Source organism: Setaria italica, chromosome VII (assembly GCF_000263155.2).
Source record: "Setaria italica strain Yugu1 chromosome VII, Setaria_italica_v2.0, whole genome shotgun sequence".
NCBI classification, from domain to species: domain Eukaryota; kingdom Viridiplantae; phylum Streptophyta; class Magnoliopsida; order Poales; family Poaceae; genus Setaria; species Setaria italica.
The window spans coordinates 1,288,009-1,307,365 of NC_028456.1; the positions used below are offsets into that span (position 1 = coordinate 1,288,009).

The following is a 19,357-nucleotide window of genomic DNA, read 5'->3' on the forward strand; positions in this document are numbered from 1 at the left end:
CAGCTATGAGGCTTGTTGAGTTTATAAAGGCTAATGCCGAAGGATCTTTCGTGCCTGATCGAGAGAAGGACGAGCTGACTATGGCACTAGGTAATCTAGAACACCCTAGACGTTGCCGAGGCAAAGGAGTAATTCCATGGAAGTTTGCCTTTCGTGAGCACATTGATTCCTACAGAAGTCACCAAAGAAGTAAGGTCGAACAAGTACGATAACCGTGAGAGTTGCAAGAACACGTAGCTTTGACAAAGGCAAGAATGGAGGAAACAATCAATCGGTGTGTGGCTCTAGCTCTTAGCAAATAAGCCAGTGAACAAGCAGCTACAGCATCACGGGCTAATGTCGACGTAAGCCCTTCTTAGCGTCAAAGCAGCGTCGCTTCCACAGAAGCCCCAGCTGGATGATCTTCTGACATGGTTGAGGCCACCCCATGGACGACATCACTGGGAGGGGCCCCCGTGTGCTTGTTACTCTCATGAAAAAAAAGCTCATCGTGGTGGCTTATGGTGTGGCTGGACAACCGATACAAGGCCAAACAATTCATGGCATGGAGATTCTAGCTCATGGTTATGCCAAAGTTGGGGTGGACCGAGTGGTCGACGGTTGGGATGACCTTGAACTGAGGTACCTGGAGGTGACAACGAAAAGAATCTAGGACAAGCCATCCATGGTTGGATTCTATGGCCCAAGTGCTACATAAGAATTTTGCAACAGAATCCCCCGACGTTGGGATCATCTCCTCAGAGCTCAAGGGCAAGATCACCTACGCTATCTACTAAGGCACCCTCACCACTAGCTAACAAGGATCCTAGCATGAGTCCACTAGCTAATAGGGATCATATCATGAGTCCATGCACTTCACCAGCTGATAGGGATCCTAGCATGAGTCCACCTTCCCCTATTATGCACAAGGCTACAAAGAAGAAGCAGAAGAAGCTGAAGGAGAAGCAACCAGAGCCCGAGAAACCTTATGATATGACTGATGCGGAACTCAACGCAGTAGTGGATGCTCAGGTTAAAGCTCAATTCGCACCAAAGCCTCCCGTGAAGAAAGATCCACCACTTGATAAGGTTAAATTTTGGGCTTTCATTAGACGCATGGAGTTGGAGAAAAAGAAAAGGCTAGAGAAAACACCGTTATCTGACTACGACTGCACTATAACAAAGGCTTTTCAAAAGAAGAAGAAAAGTGGATCAAGTATTCCACAGCTTGGAACCCAATCCAACCAATCGATTGCCTCGCTCCAGGTGCTTTCGGAGTTTGATAACAACCTGCTTCTATTCGCCAAAGATACAAATCTCACCGTAGCTCAACTTCGAGGGAGGATCACATCTCAAAGCACCCTGGGGCTAGAAAATGGAAATTTGAGTTACGGAAAGAGCTTGTGTGGCCATAGTTGGCGGACCGTCTTCCAACGAAGATGTACAAATTGCACTAATGGTACATGGAGGCTTTAGCCACTGGTTTACTCATGCTAGAAGTTCGGATTGGAGATCAACATTATTTCTGTGGTGATGCCATTATAAATGTGCCACTCGAGGAACTTTATTTCCCTTACAATCAAGACGCACTTGACAAATCACTCATCAGTTCCTGGGTTCTGTAGTGTTTAATTTTCTCTAACTTCAAAATCTCTGCTCTAGTCATTGTGCGATGTCTTATCTCCTATTCTATTTGTATCATGCAGGATGAAGATTCAAGCTTGCCAGAGGATAGGATGTATGATGCCAGTTTCATGGACCTGGATGTTATAAATGAGGCAAATGTAAGAGATAAACCAAATCGGACCTTAAAGAATATATATAATTTCTTGGACAGCAACATTACAAGAATTACATACTTTTGCCTTACAACTTCAAGTGAGCGTGTTTCCTATCTCTTTTATTTTTTGAACTAGCAGTCAAAAATAAGACTAAATATCTTTTCACTATGCATATATGTACAGGTTCCACTGGATACTCCTTGTTATCACGGTTGATCGAAGCATGGTCTATATCCTGGACTCTCCGAGGAGATCAAGAAATCAATGCACCAACCTCATAGACATGCTTAACAGAGCATGGGCTCGCTTCCATAAACGTCACTCAGGTGAATTCAAGGAGCAACTTCATATCCACTCTGAATTCCCAGTATGTATTGAATTTGCACATCTCGTGTCACTTCCTTGAACACAACTAATACTTCATAACTTCTTTTGCCATATATATAGTGTTAGAGATAGAATCCGGGGAATAATTTATGCGGATATTACATATGTGAGTTCATCCATAGCTTTGTACGTCCCAAGCGTATAGCTGACCACGAATTCAGAGTACATATACAAATTTCTTAACAATAAATTAGTTCTAATTGTACATATCCATTGATCTAATATAATAACCTTTTCTAATGGCATAGATTATGCACATGAAGGAAAAACTCCTCAAGATGGAAAAAAATTAGGGCAATTCAAGAACCACTCAGTGGATTTCTTCTGGACGAGGTAGTAAATCTAGCGGTTGAGTTCCACAATGATGGACCAAATCTACATCATCGTTTGGACTCGGGTTCAGAATAGTTGATCCAAAATGTTGATCTTGGAAAGTTGATGCAATGTAATATTATTCATATATGTGTATGCACAATATGTCTATGTATAATATTATCTCAAATGTAATATTATAAATCAAATACAACTTTATATATATTAGCATATTAGAGCAGTATATGTAAAGGAAACAAATACGAAATACTAATATAGAATAAAGAAATAGAAAAGAAAAATGAGAAAAGAAACAAAAAAGAAAAAAGAATTTAGTACCAGTTGGGGAGACCAACTGGTACTAAATTGGCCTCGACCACGCGCGACATGGCAGCCAGGACCCCCTTTAGTACCGACTTAGCAATACCAGTTGCACAACCGGTACTAAAGGGGGGTTTGAACCCGGTACTGAAGGCGCTTTCCCTAGCAATATATTTTGGCAGTTTCTTAAGACAATAAGCTGAAACATAATCTATATAGGCAAAATATAGGAGGCAATATTTCATCACCACATGGGAATAAAACACGCTGGACCATTCAACAGTCAATAAAAGAGACCAAATAAGTGCACCAATAGATATATACAGCCTTAGTTAATGGAAACAATGCAACTTGGCCTATAGACTCCACTTCATTTTTTTATTGAAATGTTTTGCCACTTGATCTCTTGGTAGTCTGTTGGTTCATTTCATTTCCAGGAATGTCTACTTTTAGCTTACTGCTGACTTTCCAAGGTTATGAACCTTGTCGGTTGGTACAGAGGCGATGCCACAAGTCCCTATCTTGGCATATGAAAATTAGAACAACTTCTTCTTTGCCGCATGGCATGATTCCTTCGTTACGTTCTATCAAACTAATTAGTTAATTTATTGAGCTTGTCCTAAACATCGTATATTTATAAAAAGGGATGGGGTATTTCTTTATATGTATCTCTTTGATATGCATACCATTGTGAACACTGGTGATAATATACTACAATCATGCCTAAATATTTTGATTCCTCTACCGGTCTGCCTTCTGCGATCACTTGGTTAGAAACGGATAAGATTGAATTGAATGGAGGATTTAATATAAATACTATTGCATAAGAATTATTCCTAGTATTCATGTCTCTGTGTTTAACGACAAAAATTGAGTTGCAGATATAAGAGTTATGTCGTCCATAACTGTATGTGTAGTTTATATAAATTGCTGTTATCGTGATGAATATACACTATGATTTCATGCCAGAAATGGTAAAAGAACTAGAATTATAAAGTGAGCACAAACTAGGTAGCTAAAAGGAATATATGATGCGCGGCTCAGCGAGATGGACCAATAGGGAGGAGACAGCTTATCTCCCTCAGGCACGTCAAAAAAGGTGGCGCGGAATCGTCCACGTGAGAAATGCAGAGGCGATCGCTCATATCTCTTCCGCCCCGCACATTGGCTTGCCCTGCACCGGTCGTCATCTGCTAGCTTTTTTTTATCCCCTCTTTGCCTTGCCTTTGCTTTTGTCTCGTAACTAGCATTTATTAGCTGCTGTGCTGCTGCCCCCCATGGCATTATGACCAGCAACCCTAGCATCTTGTTCCTCCTCCACACCATCTCAATTGACAAGAAGCCTCTTCGATCGATCGATCGATCCATGTCGGGGCCAACGTGCAGCGCGTGCGGCGCGTCCGCCTGCTGCCCACACCTCTTGCACGCCGGAGCAGACGACAGCCGAGCCGCCTTCTCCATCTTCACCGGCGAGGTTCATGATCATCATCAGCCCGGTACGCAGCAGCCACCGGGGAGCCTGCACGAGTTCCAGTTCTTCGGACAGGACGACCACGAAAGCATCGCCTGGCTCTTCGATGACCCGCCGCCCGCCGTCGGCGATGACCAGTCCCCAGTTGAGAACCAGCCTTACCAGAGGCCACCTGCGTTTGATCCGTTTGGGCCGCAGTACCACCCCGGGAAAGGGCTCACCTTTGAGGTGTCGCTTGGCCAGGGAGAGGTGGACGCCAGGCTGGGACTTGGCGGCGGCGCCCCGCACACGGAGACAGCAGCAAGCGCCACCATCGTAAGTAGTAGCGGTTCGAAAGAATCTCCGGTCGGTTCACTTGGCAACTGTTGCTTCTTTTCTGTGCTTAATTGTTGGTCACAGTTCTTTCTTTGGTTGTTTTTTCTATTTGCTTCTTCTTGAGCTCCACACCACATGTGGTTCTTGTGTACATGCCTTGTTAAAATTGATCCAACCGCGAAAGATTCTTGGGCCTTAACCTTTTGGTGGCGAGGGCTGATGTTGTTTTTCTACTTAAATTTAGGGATTCTGGCTTGTTTTTTAAGCAAGCAACATACAAAGCGGTGTGCTGGTTTGTTGTGAGAATCGACACATAAAATTCTATCAAAGCAAACTAATAACTCATACACTCCGAGGACTGAGACGGAAATTAATCACGGTGGAGATATTCCCTTGTGGAGGGGAAATATATATGGAGAAAGGCAAATATAGTATTATACTTGTGTTGATTATACAATCTTGCCATCAAATCTATATGTCTTTGTAGCAACTCAACAAATTCTATTAAATAAAAGGAGAAAACTGTATAGGTTTCCTTTTTTCCATTTTTTCACTACTTATTGGAGTGTGTTTTCATCTTGAAAATTAAAGCTATGCTCCAGGATATATATAGGTCTTTTAATTAGGCGCTGATGATATGTATATATGCGAGAAATCAACCATAAATATGCATATTAGGTATGTTCAGTGATATATCTACCTTGCTAGCTAGTTAGCTGATCTGACTTGTTTGATTGTATATTAAAGACACCAAGAAAGAATGCTCGCAAAGTAAACATGATATGTCAAATTTTTTACATGTATATATGATATATCCATCTAGTGTCTATACATCGATCCTGAAGGTATGTCCTTGCCTAAGATTGATGAAATAGGTAATAAGCTGTCTCATTTTATGTGGTTAACTGACAGATTGGATGTTTATATTTTGCTGTAATACATGATCAATGGATGCATTTCGGAAGCATATAAATAGAAACAACTTAATCATTTGCATCAATATATAGGAACAAGTAGGAGTGATAACAAACGCTGTCGCATTGGCTTTAGATCTATTTTAGGATCCCAAATCGTCCCAGCTAGGCAATGTCTGATGTTCATGGCTCACGCATAAGTAGGCCTATTTTGACACATTTTTTGCTCGACTAAATTATCTGCATATATACCTTGTCCTTTTTCCTATGATTTAAATTCTTATTGCATGCAGATGTCATTCTGTGGGAGCACATTCACTGATGCTGCAAGCTCGAGGCTCAAGGAGCCAATCCTGATCAACAATCAGCTGCAAAGGCCAGCCGATCCATCAATGGAAAGGGAGGCAAAGCTGATGAGGTACAAGGAGAAGAGGACGAGGAGGCGCTATGAGAAGCAAATACGATATGCATCCAGGAAAGCCTATGCAGAGATGAGACCCCGATTGAGAGGCCGCTTTACTAAGGTACCCGAAGCTTCTGCGCCACGGCAACCAGCGTTGGCAACGACCTGCTATGATCACAGTCGGCTTGATCTTGGGCGCTGCTGGTTCCATGCATAGCCCAAGCTAGACATATATAAGCATATTAATAATTGAATCCATAGTACATATATATCTAGTAACTATGTGTTGTTTCAATTGCTGACACTGCTCGGGAAAGCTCCATCAGTACCAGTTCGTAGCCCCCCTTTAGTACCGGTTGCGCAACCGGTATTTGCTAATTCGGTACAAAGGGGGGCCTTTAGTACCGGTTGAAATAACCTGTACCAAAGGGTCCTTTAGTACCGGTACTAATTTATTTTTTTCTATTTCTTTTCTCATTTTCTTTTCTGTTTCTTTATTCTATATTAGTGTTTCATATTTGTTTACTTTGCGTATACTAGTTCTAATACGCTAATATATATAAAGTTGTATTTATCTATGATATTACATTTGAGATAATATTATATATATAGATATATTGTGCATACACATATATGAATAATATTACAGTGCATCAACTTTCCAAGTTCAACATTTCGGATCAACTATTTTGAACCTGAGTCCTAACGGTGATACAGATTTGATCCATCATTATGGAACTCCCCCGTTGGATTTACTACCTCGTCTAGAAGAAATCCACTGAATTGTTCTTGAATTGCCCTGATTTTTTCCGTCTTGAGGAGTGCTTCCTTCATGTCTCTCATCTGTGTCATTGGCAAATGTTATTACATAGTAGATCAATAGATCTGCACAATTAGAACTAATTTATTGTTAAGAAATTTGTATATGTACTCTGATTTCGTGGTCCGTCACACGCTTCGGGCCTACAAAGCCATGGATGAACTCACATACGTAGTATCCGCCTAAATTGTTCCCCAGATTCTATCTCAAACACTATATATATGGCAAAAGAAGTTATGAAATATTTGTTGTGTTTAAGGAAGTGTCACGAGATATGGAAATTCAACACATATCGGGAATTTAGGCTTGAAATCAAGTTCCTCCTTGAATTCACATGTGTGATGTCGACGGAAGCGAGTCCATACTTTGTTCATAATGTCTATGAGGTTTTTGTATTGATCTCTTGGTTTCCTCAAAGAGTCCATGACATAGACCTTGCTTCGATCAACTGCGATAACAAGGAGTAGCCAGTGGAAGCTGTATGTATATGCATAGCCAAAGATAGTTAATCTTATGTTTAACTGCTAGTTAAAAAAAAGAGATGGGAAACACGCTCACTTGAAGTAGTACGGTAGAAGTATGTACTTCTTGTAATGTTGGCTGTCGAGGAAATTATATATGTTCTTCAAGGTCTGATTTGATATATCTCTTAGAGTTGACTCGTTTATAATATTCGGATCCATGAAGCCTATGTCATAGTATCCTTTCCTCCGACAAGTTTGAATCTCCATCCTGCATGATATAAAATCGAATAGGAGTTAAGACATTGCACAATGACTAGAGCAGGGGTTTTGAACTTAAAACAAATTAAAGACTTATAGGACCCAGAAACTGATGAGTGACTTGTCAAGTGCGTCTTGATTGTAAAGGTAATAGAGTTCCTCCAACGGCACATTTATAATGTCTTCCCCATGGAAATAATGTTGATCTCCAATCCAAACTTCGAGCATGAGTAAACCATTGGCTGAAGCCTCCATGTACGATTGGTGCAATTTGTACATCTTCGTTGGAAGATGGTCCACCAACTGCAGCCACACAAGTGGTTTCCCTAACTCATATTTCCATTTAGCAGACCCAGGGTGCTTTGGGACGTGATTCTCCCCTTGAAGTTGAGCTGGGGTGAGATTTGTATCTTTGACGAATTGAAGCAGGTTCTGATCAAACTCCGAAAGCACCTGGAGCGGGGCAATCGATTGGTTGGATTGGGTTTTGAGCTAGAATACTTGACCCACTTTTTCTTCTTCTTCTAAAAAGCCTTTGTTATTTGTCGGCTGTAGTCAGATAGCGGTGGTTTCTCTGCCTTTTTCTTCATGCTTCTAATGAAAGCCCGAAGTTTAACCTTATCAAGCGGTGGATCTTTCTTCACAGGAGGCTTTGGTGCGAAGTAAGCTTTAACTTGAGCATCTACTACTGCGTGGAGTTCCACATCAGTCATATCACAAAGTTTCTTGGGCTCTGGTTGCATCTCCTTTAGGTTATTCTGCTTCTTCATAGCCGTAGTAGGTGGAACTAAAGGTGTTTTTCGCTGTGTAGCCTTGCTCACAATAGGGGGATGTGGACTCATGCTAGGATCCCGTCAGCTGTTGGACTCATGCTAGGATCCCTTTCTGGTAGTGGAGAGGGTGCCTTGGCAGATGGCATAGGTGATTTTGCCCTTGAGCCTTGAGGAGATGATCCCAACGTTGAGGGATTCGGCTGCGTAATCCTTATGTAGCGCTTGGGCCATAGAATCCAACAATGGATGGCTTCTCCTAGATTCTTTTTCCCATCACCTCCAGGGATCTCCAGTTCTAGGTCATCCCAACCGTCAACCACTCGGTCTATCCCAACTTTGGCGTAACCGCGATCTGGAATCTCCACGCCATGAATTGTTTGGCCTTGTATTGGTTGTTCAGCCACACCATAAGCCACCACGATGAGCTTGTTTTTCACAAGAGTAACAAACTCACAAGGGGCTCTCCCAGTGATGTCGTCCACGGAGTGGCATTGGCTGTCCTTAAATATGTCAGAAGATCCTCCAGCTGGGGCTTCCGTGGAAGCGATGCTGCTTCGACACCAAGAGGGGCTTACGTCGACATTAGCCCCTGATGCTGCAGCTCCTTGTTCACTAGCTTGTTTGCTAAGAGCTAGAGCCACACACTGATCAATTGCTTCCTCCATTCTTGCCTCTATTATAGCTACGTGTTCTTGCAACTCTCACAACTGTTGTGTGTGTTTAGCCTTACTTCTTTGGCGACTTCTGTATGAATCAATGTGCTCACGAAAGGCAAACTTCCATGAAATTACTCCTTTGCCTAGGCAACATCCAGGGTGTTCTGGATTACCTAGGGCCATAGTTAGCTCATCCTTCTCTTGATCAGGCACAAAAGATCCTTCGATCGTTGCCTTTATTAACTCAACAAGCCTCGTAGCCGCTTCTCATAATTCTTGGTCGAACACAAATGATGCATCTTAAGGATTGAGCGTGCCGCCATGAGCATAATACGAATTCTTTGCTTGCTCCAACCATTCGAGAGTCTACAATACTATTCCCCTAGCAATTATGTCATCTTCCATCCTCTGCCATTTGGTGATCCCCTTCTTGTAACCTCCTGGCCTAAGATGTTGAAAGTATTTCTTCTTCTGAGCATTGTCGATGTTAGTTTTAGTTGCCATAGTGCTCTTTTGCGACTGCTTGAACTGCACAAATAAATTTCAATAATCTCTTAACTTCAGGTGCTTCGTGAAATCTGGTGTAAGGCCCTTCTTTATGTAGTCTTTGTTCAAGTTCTTCTTGTATGTCTGAAAAATAATTGCACCCTTCCGAAAGTTCCAATCTTTCACTTTTGCTTCATCTACACCTTCGAACGTGAATTTTTCTTTTATATGTTCCCATATCATTTCCTTTTCTCTCTCAAGGACTACGCTTATGGGGACCATGCTTGTGGAAGCGACGCTTTCACCGATTTCATGGCTTTTCCAATTGTGAAAGCTTACTGGGATGTTATCTCTAACAAGAAACTCAATTTGATTCACCAATTTGGTCATAGCATTGTGTGGAATAATTGATTCACCATCTTCATTAATTTTCGTGATGATGATACGACCCTCTAACTTCCTCTTCTTGCCTCATTTCCATTTAGACCTGCTGCTCGATCCAGATGGCTGAAAATGAAAGAACTATAATTCCCAATAATCTTGATAAGTATATAATTCAAATAATATTTACATATAATAATTTCTATACCTCCAGGCAAAAATTAGTTCTTGTTTAATAACTCCATAGAATGTAATAACATTACTTTGTCACTTGACCACAAAATTTTGTCACTTGACCACAATACATTACATATCATTACAATGTGTTATTACATTAATTTTTCACTTGACCACAAAATACAGCATAATGGTTCTAATACATTACACAACATCATCTAATGGAATGTTAATAACCTTCCTCTTGTTGAACGTCCCTTGGTTGTGATCGCGGTGTAAGTATGGAGTGACCTCTTTGGCTAACATGATGCTTGGGTCAACCTCAACTGAAAATGGAGGAAGATCATCGAACTGATCATAATCTTCTAAAATGTCAGTCTTGTCCTCAACTCCAACGATTTTTCTTTTCCCTGGAAGAACAATGTGGCGCTTTGGCTGATCATCTGACTTATTAGCACCCTTCCTTATTGGTTTGATTGATATGTCCTTCATGTAGAAAACTTGAGTCACATCATTGGCTAGGATGAATGGTCCATCTCTGTATCCAATCTTGTTGGGATCCACTATTGTCATTCCATAGTTGTCATGGTTACACCTCCTCCAGTAAGTTTCACCCATTAGCACCGAAATAGAGGGATTTTCAAAGGTCCATAGTCTAGTTCCCATATCTCCTCAATGACACTATAGTATCTGTCTTTTTTTTTCCATTATTGTCTATTGCATCTATACGGACACCACTACTTTGGTTTGTGATCTTTTGGTCTTGGGCTCTTGTGTAAAATGTGTACCCATTTATCTCGTATCCTTAGAATGTTGATACTGAAATAGATGGACCCCTAGCCAACCATGCTAGTTGTTCTTCAATCGTGTCATCACCCATCAATCGTCGCCGCAACCAAGAGGAGAAAGTGTCAATGTGATGACATGTGATCCAGGCCTCAGTCTTCCCTTGGTTTGAGGACCGTACAATAGCCTTGTGCTCCTCCATATATGAAGCGACTAGGGATGATTGTTGCATGACTATGAAGTGTGCTTTATGAAATGTATCCTCATCGATGTCCATCCTAGCTCTCCTCCCTGGTGTGTTGTTTCCCTTCAGTCTCCCCTCATGGCGTGATACAGGGACTCCAATCGAACTAAGGTCGTCAATAAAGTCAACACAAAACTCAATGACCTCCTCTGTTCCATATCCCTTTGCAATGCTTCCTTCTGGACGGGCACAATTACGAACATACTTCTTCAGAACTGTCATAAACCTCTCGAAAGGGAACATATTGTGTAAAAATATAGGACTGAGAACAAAAATCTTTTCAACATGGTGGACTAGAAGGTGGGTCATGATATTAAAGAAGGAAGGTGGAAAAACCATCTCAAAGCTGACAAGGCATTGCACCACGTCATTCTGTAGCTTTAGTAGATTGTTTGGATGGATTGCCTTCTGCAAAATCATGTTGAGGAATGCACATAGCTTCACAATTGTCATTCTCACATTCTCTGGTAGAATATTTCTCAGTGCAACAGGCAGCAATTGTATCATCATGATGTGGCAGTCATGGCCTTTAGATTTATGAATTTCTTCTCTTTAAAATTAATTATTCCCGATGAGACCTAGATACTATTGAAGCACTCAAACATGCTTTCCTTCTCTTCATTGCTGAGAGTGTAATTGGTAGAATGCAAGTAATGTCTATCATCTCTTTTTTCCGGATGTAGTATATCTCGTTGTTTCATACGTTTAAGATCCCGACGTGCTTCAATTGTATCCTTTGCCTTTCCATATGTACCCAAGAAGCCAAGCACGTTCACACAAAGATTTTTCATCAGGTGCATCACATCAATTCCATTACAGACCTCAAGGACTTCCTAAAGGTAGCTCCCAAAATATAGACTTCTTCTTCCACATGGGTGCATGTCCATCCTCGTCGTTCGAAACAGGTTGGTTACCAGAGCCCTTGCCAAAGACTACCCTCACATCCTTTATCATAGAAAATACATGTTTACCATTACGGTGAACGAGATTAGTACATTTTTCTTCCTCCCCTTCAAAATGTTTTCCTTTCTTTTCTTAATGGGTGCTTAGCAGGATAAAATCAACAATGGCCCGTATACACGACCTTCCTACAGTATTTCAAATACATGCTGCAAGTATCATCTAAATAGTGCGTGCAGGCTCGATATCCCTTGTTTAACTATCCAGACAAGTTACCAAGTGCTGGCTAATCATTGATGGTTACCCACAACAATACTCGTAGATTAAAAGTCTCCTTTTTTTCCTCATCCCACACACGTACACTTTCTTCCTTCCATAACAGTAAAAGTTCATCAACCAATAGTCTTAGGTAAATATCAATGTTGTTGCCAGGTTGTTTTGGACCTTGTATAATTATCGGCATCATAATAAACTTCCGCTTCATGCACATCTAGGGTGGAAGGTTGAACATACCTAAGGTCACAGGCCAAGTGCTATGACCACTACTGAACTCACCGAATGGATTGAATCTACTTGTACTTAAACCAAACCATATATTCCTTGCATCCTTTTCAAACTTGGGAAATTCTCTATCAACTATTCTCCACTAGGACCCATCATCAGGTTGTCTGATCATTTCATCTTGCTTATGTTCTTTTTTGTGCCAACGCATCAACTTTGCATGTGCCTTGTTTCTGAACAAACGCTTCAACCGTGGTACTATAGGAAAATACCACATTACCTTCGTAGGAACTTTCTTCTTGCTAGCCTGCCCCTCAACATCACTGGGGTCATCTCGCTTGATCTTATAACGCAGCGCTTTGCACACAGGACAAGCCTCCAATTTCTCGTATTCCTCACCACAATAGAGGATACAATCATTAGGACATGCATGTATCTTTTGTACCTCCAAACCCAGAGGGCAACCAACCTTTTTTGCTTTGTACGTTGAGGATGGCAATTCGTTCCCCTCAAGAAGCATGTTCTTTATGATTTTCATTAACTCAAAAAAACACTTGTCAGAAACTTCATTTTTGCCTTTATTTGCAGTATTTCCAGTGTGATATCCAATTTTTTGTGCCCCTATTTGCAATCTGGGTACAACAATTTCTTATGATCATATAACATACATTCAAATATTTTTGACTCGTTCACATTCTCATAATCTTCCTTTGCATCTTGCAACACCTGACCTACATCATTGATAGGACCTTCTGCCTCACCCATCTCTTCTTCAGCCTCGTCCATTGGAGCATCTGCAAAGGCACCTCCTTGAATCCAGTCAGGAATGTTGTCATCTTCTTTTTCATCATCATCTTCTATCATAACTCCTCTTTCCCCGTGTTTGGTCCAAACAAAATAGTTAGGCATGAATCCAGAACTGTATCGAAGGTGTTGCATAGCTGAGTAAACGCTTGTAGATGAAGATTAGCATCATCCTTGCCAGTGAAAGGTGAACTCTGCATCATCCTCAGTGTTGAAGTTTGGATCATGAATGGTTGACCAATGCCGTCCAACTCATGGATAGGTAAATCAGTGATGTTTGGGATGCACAGCTCTCCGATAGTACGCTCTGGCTCAGGTTGATCTCCCATTGCAGGTGCTTCTGGTGCTACTGGCATGACTTGCACAACTGGCACTCCTCTTGGACTTGTTGGTGGTGTCGACTTTGGAGTAGATGATGATGATGATGATGTTTTCGACACTTCCAATTCTTCCTTGTCAGCTGAAGCTTCTGCAATCTCCAGCTTTCTTACTTGTGCTAAACGTCTCCTTTGCCTATAAAGTTTTTCTGAATTATCCACAAAATTTTTTAGTTTGTTGGATAGGTAGCTGTCCATCTCCTATTAGCATTATTGAAAGCAAACACATATATACAAGAATTAGATTGAACTTTTGATTGAGATTGAACAAAAAGAAAAAGATTAAAAAGAAAAGACTGAAAAATCATGAACAAAAAGTTATATCTACAGATGCATAGTTAAACTAGAACTTGACTATTAGTTCCCCGACAACGGTGCCAGAAAAGCTTGTTGACGGCAGTTAGCACGCCAATTTATGAACCGCAAGCGCACGGATCAGTTGTAGCTCTTCCCTCAGAGTACTCCCCCAAGATTTATCAATCAGTGGAACTTATAGCATAAGATCTATTTCAACTAGCATTGTTAGTATGAACTTGGTGTTGATGAGAGATTCAGATCCAATCTACTAAGCATCTACAGACAGATGACAGATAGAGCAAATGTAACCAATCTAGATCAACTTAGACTATGCATATGTTGTAATTATGAGCATGGATAGCAAAGCAACACAAATATGATCTTAGTAAAAAGCATTTTTAAATCTACACCTCTGATCCTTCTCCAGAAACCCCCCATCTTACTCAAGCTAGATCCTGTCACGATCCTCTCTATCAGCCTAAGCAGGTTAAGGGCACGATCAAAAGAACATGTTATACTCATCAGTAGATCAGGCATGCAAATCTGGTCACCACGACCACAAGAACACCCTAAGCAATCTATCATCGATTCATAGATTGAAAAGCAAGCAAACCCGAAAGAGCATAAAACCATAAAAGGAGATACTAAGATCGCTAAGAATATGAACACATCTATTACTTCACCATGAATGATTGTACATCAGAAGATCACCACCGAGATCCTACCTTGATCTTGATGACTCCTAGCTCCAGAACTCCAGCGTGATCTTACTTGCAGGGTGATCACGCTAGCAGGGGCTCTTCGGCTCTTCGAAGTGGTGTCCCTCAAGCTCCTTCTGCCTCTTTATTGCTTCATATTGAGTACGTCATCTTGGATATGGGGCTCGATGGATTTTTGGGGTATTTATAATCTAGAGAGAGCGTGTCGAAAATTGGAAGGCAAAGGGGCGAAGGAAACCCCTAGGCCGATTAGCCTGGGTGGGTTCAGGCCGATTGGCCTGACCCTTTCCTTTTGCCCCTCGTGTCCTGCTTCATCCCCAAGTCTTGTTGGATGCTCTGAAGTCTTATTTTCACTTGCATGTAAGCCTGGCACGTCGGTAGCTTCAAGATGAGATTGATCTTAGATAAATTTCTAAATCTTCGCTTGATCCTCTTTGATACCGAACTGATCCCTACCATATCTTAACAAACTTAACCCTTAAGTCATCTTAGAGGCTTGCTTACCAAAAACAAGATCGAGAGGGGGCCAGGAGACCTTGGGCCGATCGGCCTAGGCCCCTATAGACTGATCAGCCTAGGCCCTTCCTGGGCCCGCTGGCCTTCGCCTTTGTCTGGTTCATTGCTTGTTTCAGAGTTTATCCAAAAATGTACCTTTAGGTCCATTTTTCTGCAAAAACAGAATATCCTCCAACATATGTTGCACTTGTGAAAATAACCGGTTTATTAGGTGCGGTCATTATTGAAGATAAACAAGGGTAAAAGTGTGTCAATAATGAGTGTCAACACATTTCCAGACCTCCGAAAGCTCCTCTCGAACTATTAGTAGCTCCACTTTGTCTTTCTATCTTCTTCCTTTTTGGTGTGCTAGTAGTAGCATCTCCTTTGCCTGAACCTAATGGCCTACCTACCTTTGCATGTCTCTTCCTACAATTACAAACCAAGTGAGATGGAAATCACATGCTAGCAGGAAATAAGCCAAAAGAAATCATTTTACCTCTTTTTTGTTCCATTCATAGGACACTTTGGGGATGATGACCTGTGGCCACGTTGGAGGCATGTGCTACATTGAACCTGCCACGCACCTTTGGTCCTAGGTTTGCTTCCCTTGTGCTCGAAATATCCAGGTATCCTATTCTTTCTCTATCTCCCTACTGCTCTCTTTTCTAGAGGAGGCAACAACCTGTAGCCAAGTTCCACTTTCGGCCATTGTGACTTGTTAGGTAATGGTTTAATGATTCCAACATATGTAGCCTAAAGTGGTAGACTGAAAAGAAAGGGTGTAGAAAATCTTCCATCTTAGGATTTCTTGTTGCAATTATGAGTGCCAAAGCATGTTGGCATGGCTTTCCCGATACTTGCCACTCCCTGCATGAGCATGTCTGATTCTTAAGATTCACCACATGTCTGATGACCTTATGGGTAGTAGTGATTTTAGTCACCTCGACTTCATCCCAACCGCCTTCTTGGACCTTCAAATGGCCCAACTGCCTACTCATCACATTAAGTTGGCAAACTACGATTGGGAGCATCTTGTGTCTTTGAAGCTTTTCACCTATTTTCTCCTTCTTGCATAGATTTCTAGGAATTTGCACCTTAGGGTGTTTGCAAGCTCAGCTACTAGAAGGTCTTTAATTTCCTTCACCCACCTGTTGGCAATATGGTCACATTTGATCTCTTCTGAGAATTTGCTCCTCATCCAAATCAGACTATGGTATTGGTCTAGAAATGGCTTTACCTTTTTGCTTGCTGCATACATCTTATTCATTAAGTACTCAAGATATTCTGGCTAATATATCATAGCTCCATGATACATCCTACCATATGCTGGACCTTGAAACCTCTTCACAAAATTCTTCATCAAGTGAAAAAAAAACACTCTGTATGCTCTGCCCAAGGGTACACCTGCTTCACAGCATTCTGTATGGCCTTGGAAGCATCTGAACTTATAGCTAGATATGGTGGATTGCCAATTGCCTTTTTCAGCTTCTCCAAAAACCAAGCCCAATTGCCAGTTGTCTCACTATCAAAAAATCCAAATGCAATTGGAATCCAATTGTGTCCATCTAGTGAAGTAGCTGAAGGCATGTGACCATTCCATCTACCATTGAGAGTAGTGGTCTATAGCCATTCAGGAACCCATCTATGCTTGGTTTGAAGCAGCAAAAGAATCTGTTAAAATACACACGATCTGCCTTCTCTATGACATCTATCTCTACCACACTCCCACGCATTTTCCCCAATTCACTCTTGCTGTTCAGATATCACAGGGTGTTGGCAATTTCCCCAATTTACTCTTGCTACCAAATCCTTCTCTAAAGTATCCATGGTATAGCAGCGATAGTCAACAATCCAGTCACAACATTTTCGTGGGACATTGAGAGAGCTACAATCATCCATCTTCGCTAAGAACTGATAAATCTGAACAGACAACCTAAAGGCGGCATCCAAATTGATCCTATCGAGTGCCAAGAAGAAAACAAGTACACGTATCAGTTAGGTTCAATCCGAATCGACCTTTTCATTCACGGATGCGTCTTCCCCCGATTGAACCAAATCACACCTATACTATAACCAGCGAGAAGACGGATTAGGGAGTGCAGACTTGCCTAGGAGGTACCTCAGATGGAATCATGCCGTCCGTTCAGGCAGTTTCGTCTACCCACATATGCTGGTGGAGTTCTTCCCAGGAACCCTAGCAGTGGCGGTGCAACAACTCGAGAGGGAGAAATGAACGGGGGGAGGAGGAAGAGGAGGAGAGAGAGAGAGAGAGAGAGAGAGAGAGAGAGAGAGACGAGCGGGTCTGGGAGACAAGAGAGCCTGGTTTAAATCGGTGAAAGGATAAGATGGGGGTAGGGGCAAAACAGGAATTCATTGGCTGTGAAAGGAAAAGAAAAAAGAAATGAACAGAAATAGAGAAAATAGATGAGAAACATTCAAATTGAAAGAATTCGCGTGTTGGATATTAAATTCTGAAAGGCTTGCGGATTGGAACCCAAATTCTGAAATTTCTCCAAAAAACTTGCCAACATTTTGGTAAGTTAGATGTGAGACATTGGCAACTTTTGGTAGCAAACCAAATGATGGCCAAATAATTAGTATGCCAAAATTTTGGCATCCCCAAGTTTCAGTAGCTAACCAATCGGGCTCCTAGTGCCCTGTGTATATTTCGGTTCAATCTAGTTTGCTTAAATGTAGATTCTCTATCGGTGAGGAAATCAGAGATCTTTTGCTTCCTCCTTCACAGTCGTTAGCACTGCTTTGGCTTTGATCTCCGGCAAGGTGAGAGGTAAGGTGCTAGTATTTGGTTTTCCCTCATTGTTGGGTTTTGGATCTGGAGTGTCGGTCTAGTGATTGGCAATACCAGGTTTCTTCTCAGCCCTGCTAGTACAGACTTTGTCTATTCTTTATGGTGTCGTTGCTTCTACCTGGCAAGGTGTTACCTCCACTGTCTCTCGAGGTGATCGCCCTGTTGGTTCAATGGTCTTCATGCGTCTGTGCTCCCAGGCGCTTCCTGCTGTAGTATCAAAATCTAAGTTGGCCCTTGCTAGCCTTACCTCGTCGACCTCAAGGGAGATCTTAGCTTTGGTTCATCGGTCTCCTCCAAGCTCGAGCACAATGCAACAACGTTAGGTGGGGTGTGGTTGTGCTACATCTTCACCAGGCGTTCACCGTTAAATGGACTCTGCATCGAGTAATGTTGTGGCCTCACCCGTTGGCCGCAGCCTCCATCCGAGTGTTGGATGGCAAGAGTGCCGAGCTGTCGAGGGGAATCTCAACTCTCGTGTTCCAAGCATAGGTGGGGCCAACCAGTGCGTAGCAAGAATCTTGACGCCGCATGCCTTGGAGCCTAGCGATCTAGTGATACTATAGGATCTTTCTTTTAATGGATGTTTGGATGCGAGGTACTAAATTTTAGGAGGGTCACATCGGATGTTCAGATATTAATTAGGAGGACTAAACATGAGCAAATTATAAAACTAACTGCAGAACCCCTATACTAATTCGCGAGACGAATCTATTAAGCCTAATTGATCCATCATTAGCAAATGGTTACTGTAGCACCACATTGTCAAATCATGGACTAATTAGGCTTAATAGATTCGTCTCGCGAATTAGACTCCATCTGTGTAATTAGTTTTATAATTAGATTATATTTAATACTCCTAATTAGTATGCAAACATCTGATGTGACGGGTACTAGGAGGTGATAAACCAGCCCTTAACCGACTTCGTGGATGAAAAATGCAGCCCGGGTCCGTCCGAGGTGCAGGCTCAACTATTCCAAGTTGAGTCTTTTTGCAATTTGCTCATGTCAGATCCGGGGCTCGGGCTGGGCCAGCAAATGTTCGAAATGGTTCGGTCCGAAAATACATGACCGAATCCGCCCACAAACAACTTTCGAATCGGTATTTTTGAATTGTTTCGGCCAAGCCAGGCCACCCGATCTTTTTTAAGATGGAAAGTAAAAAAATAATCGGACTGGAGTTGGCCTGTCCAGATTTTTTTTCGACCCAGCGAAATGGCCGCCACACCCAGCCCTTAAAGACCGTGGGCTGGGCTTAGTGCCTTAAGGCTGTTTGGCTAAAGTTTAGCACCCGTCATATCGGATGTTTGGATACTAATTAAGAGTATTAAACATAGGCTAATTACAAAACTAATTGCACAGATGGAATCTAATTCGCGAGATGAATCTATTAAGCCTAATTAGTCCATGATTTGATAATGTGGTGCTACAGTAGCCATTTGCTAATGATGATTTAATTAGGCTTAATAGATTCGTCTCGCGAATTAGACTCCATCTGTGCAATTAGTTTTATAATTAGCTCATATT

At 41.9% G+C, this 19,357-nt stretch overlaps 1 pseudogene; it reads left to right on the forward strand.

The window, feature by feature from the left end:
• Positions 1-4,027: 4,027 nt before the first annotated feature.
• LOC101778187 lies at positions 4,028-6,282 on the forward strand (annotated as a pseudogene).
• Positions 6,283-19,357: the final 13,075 nt, after the last annotated feature.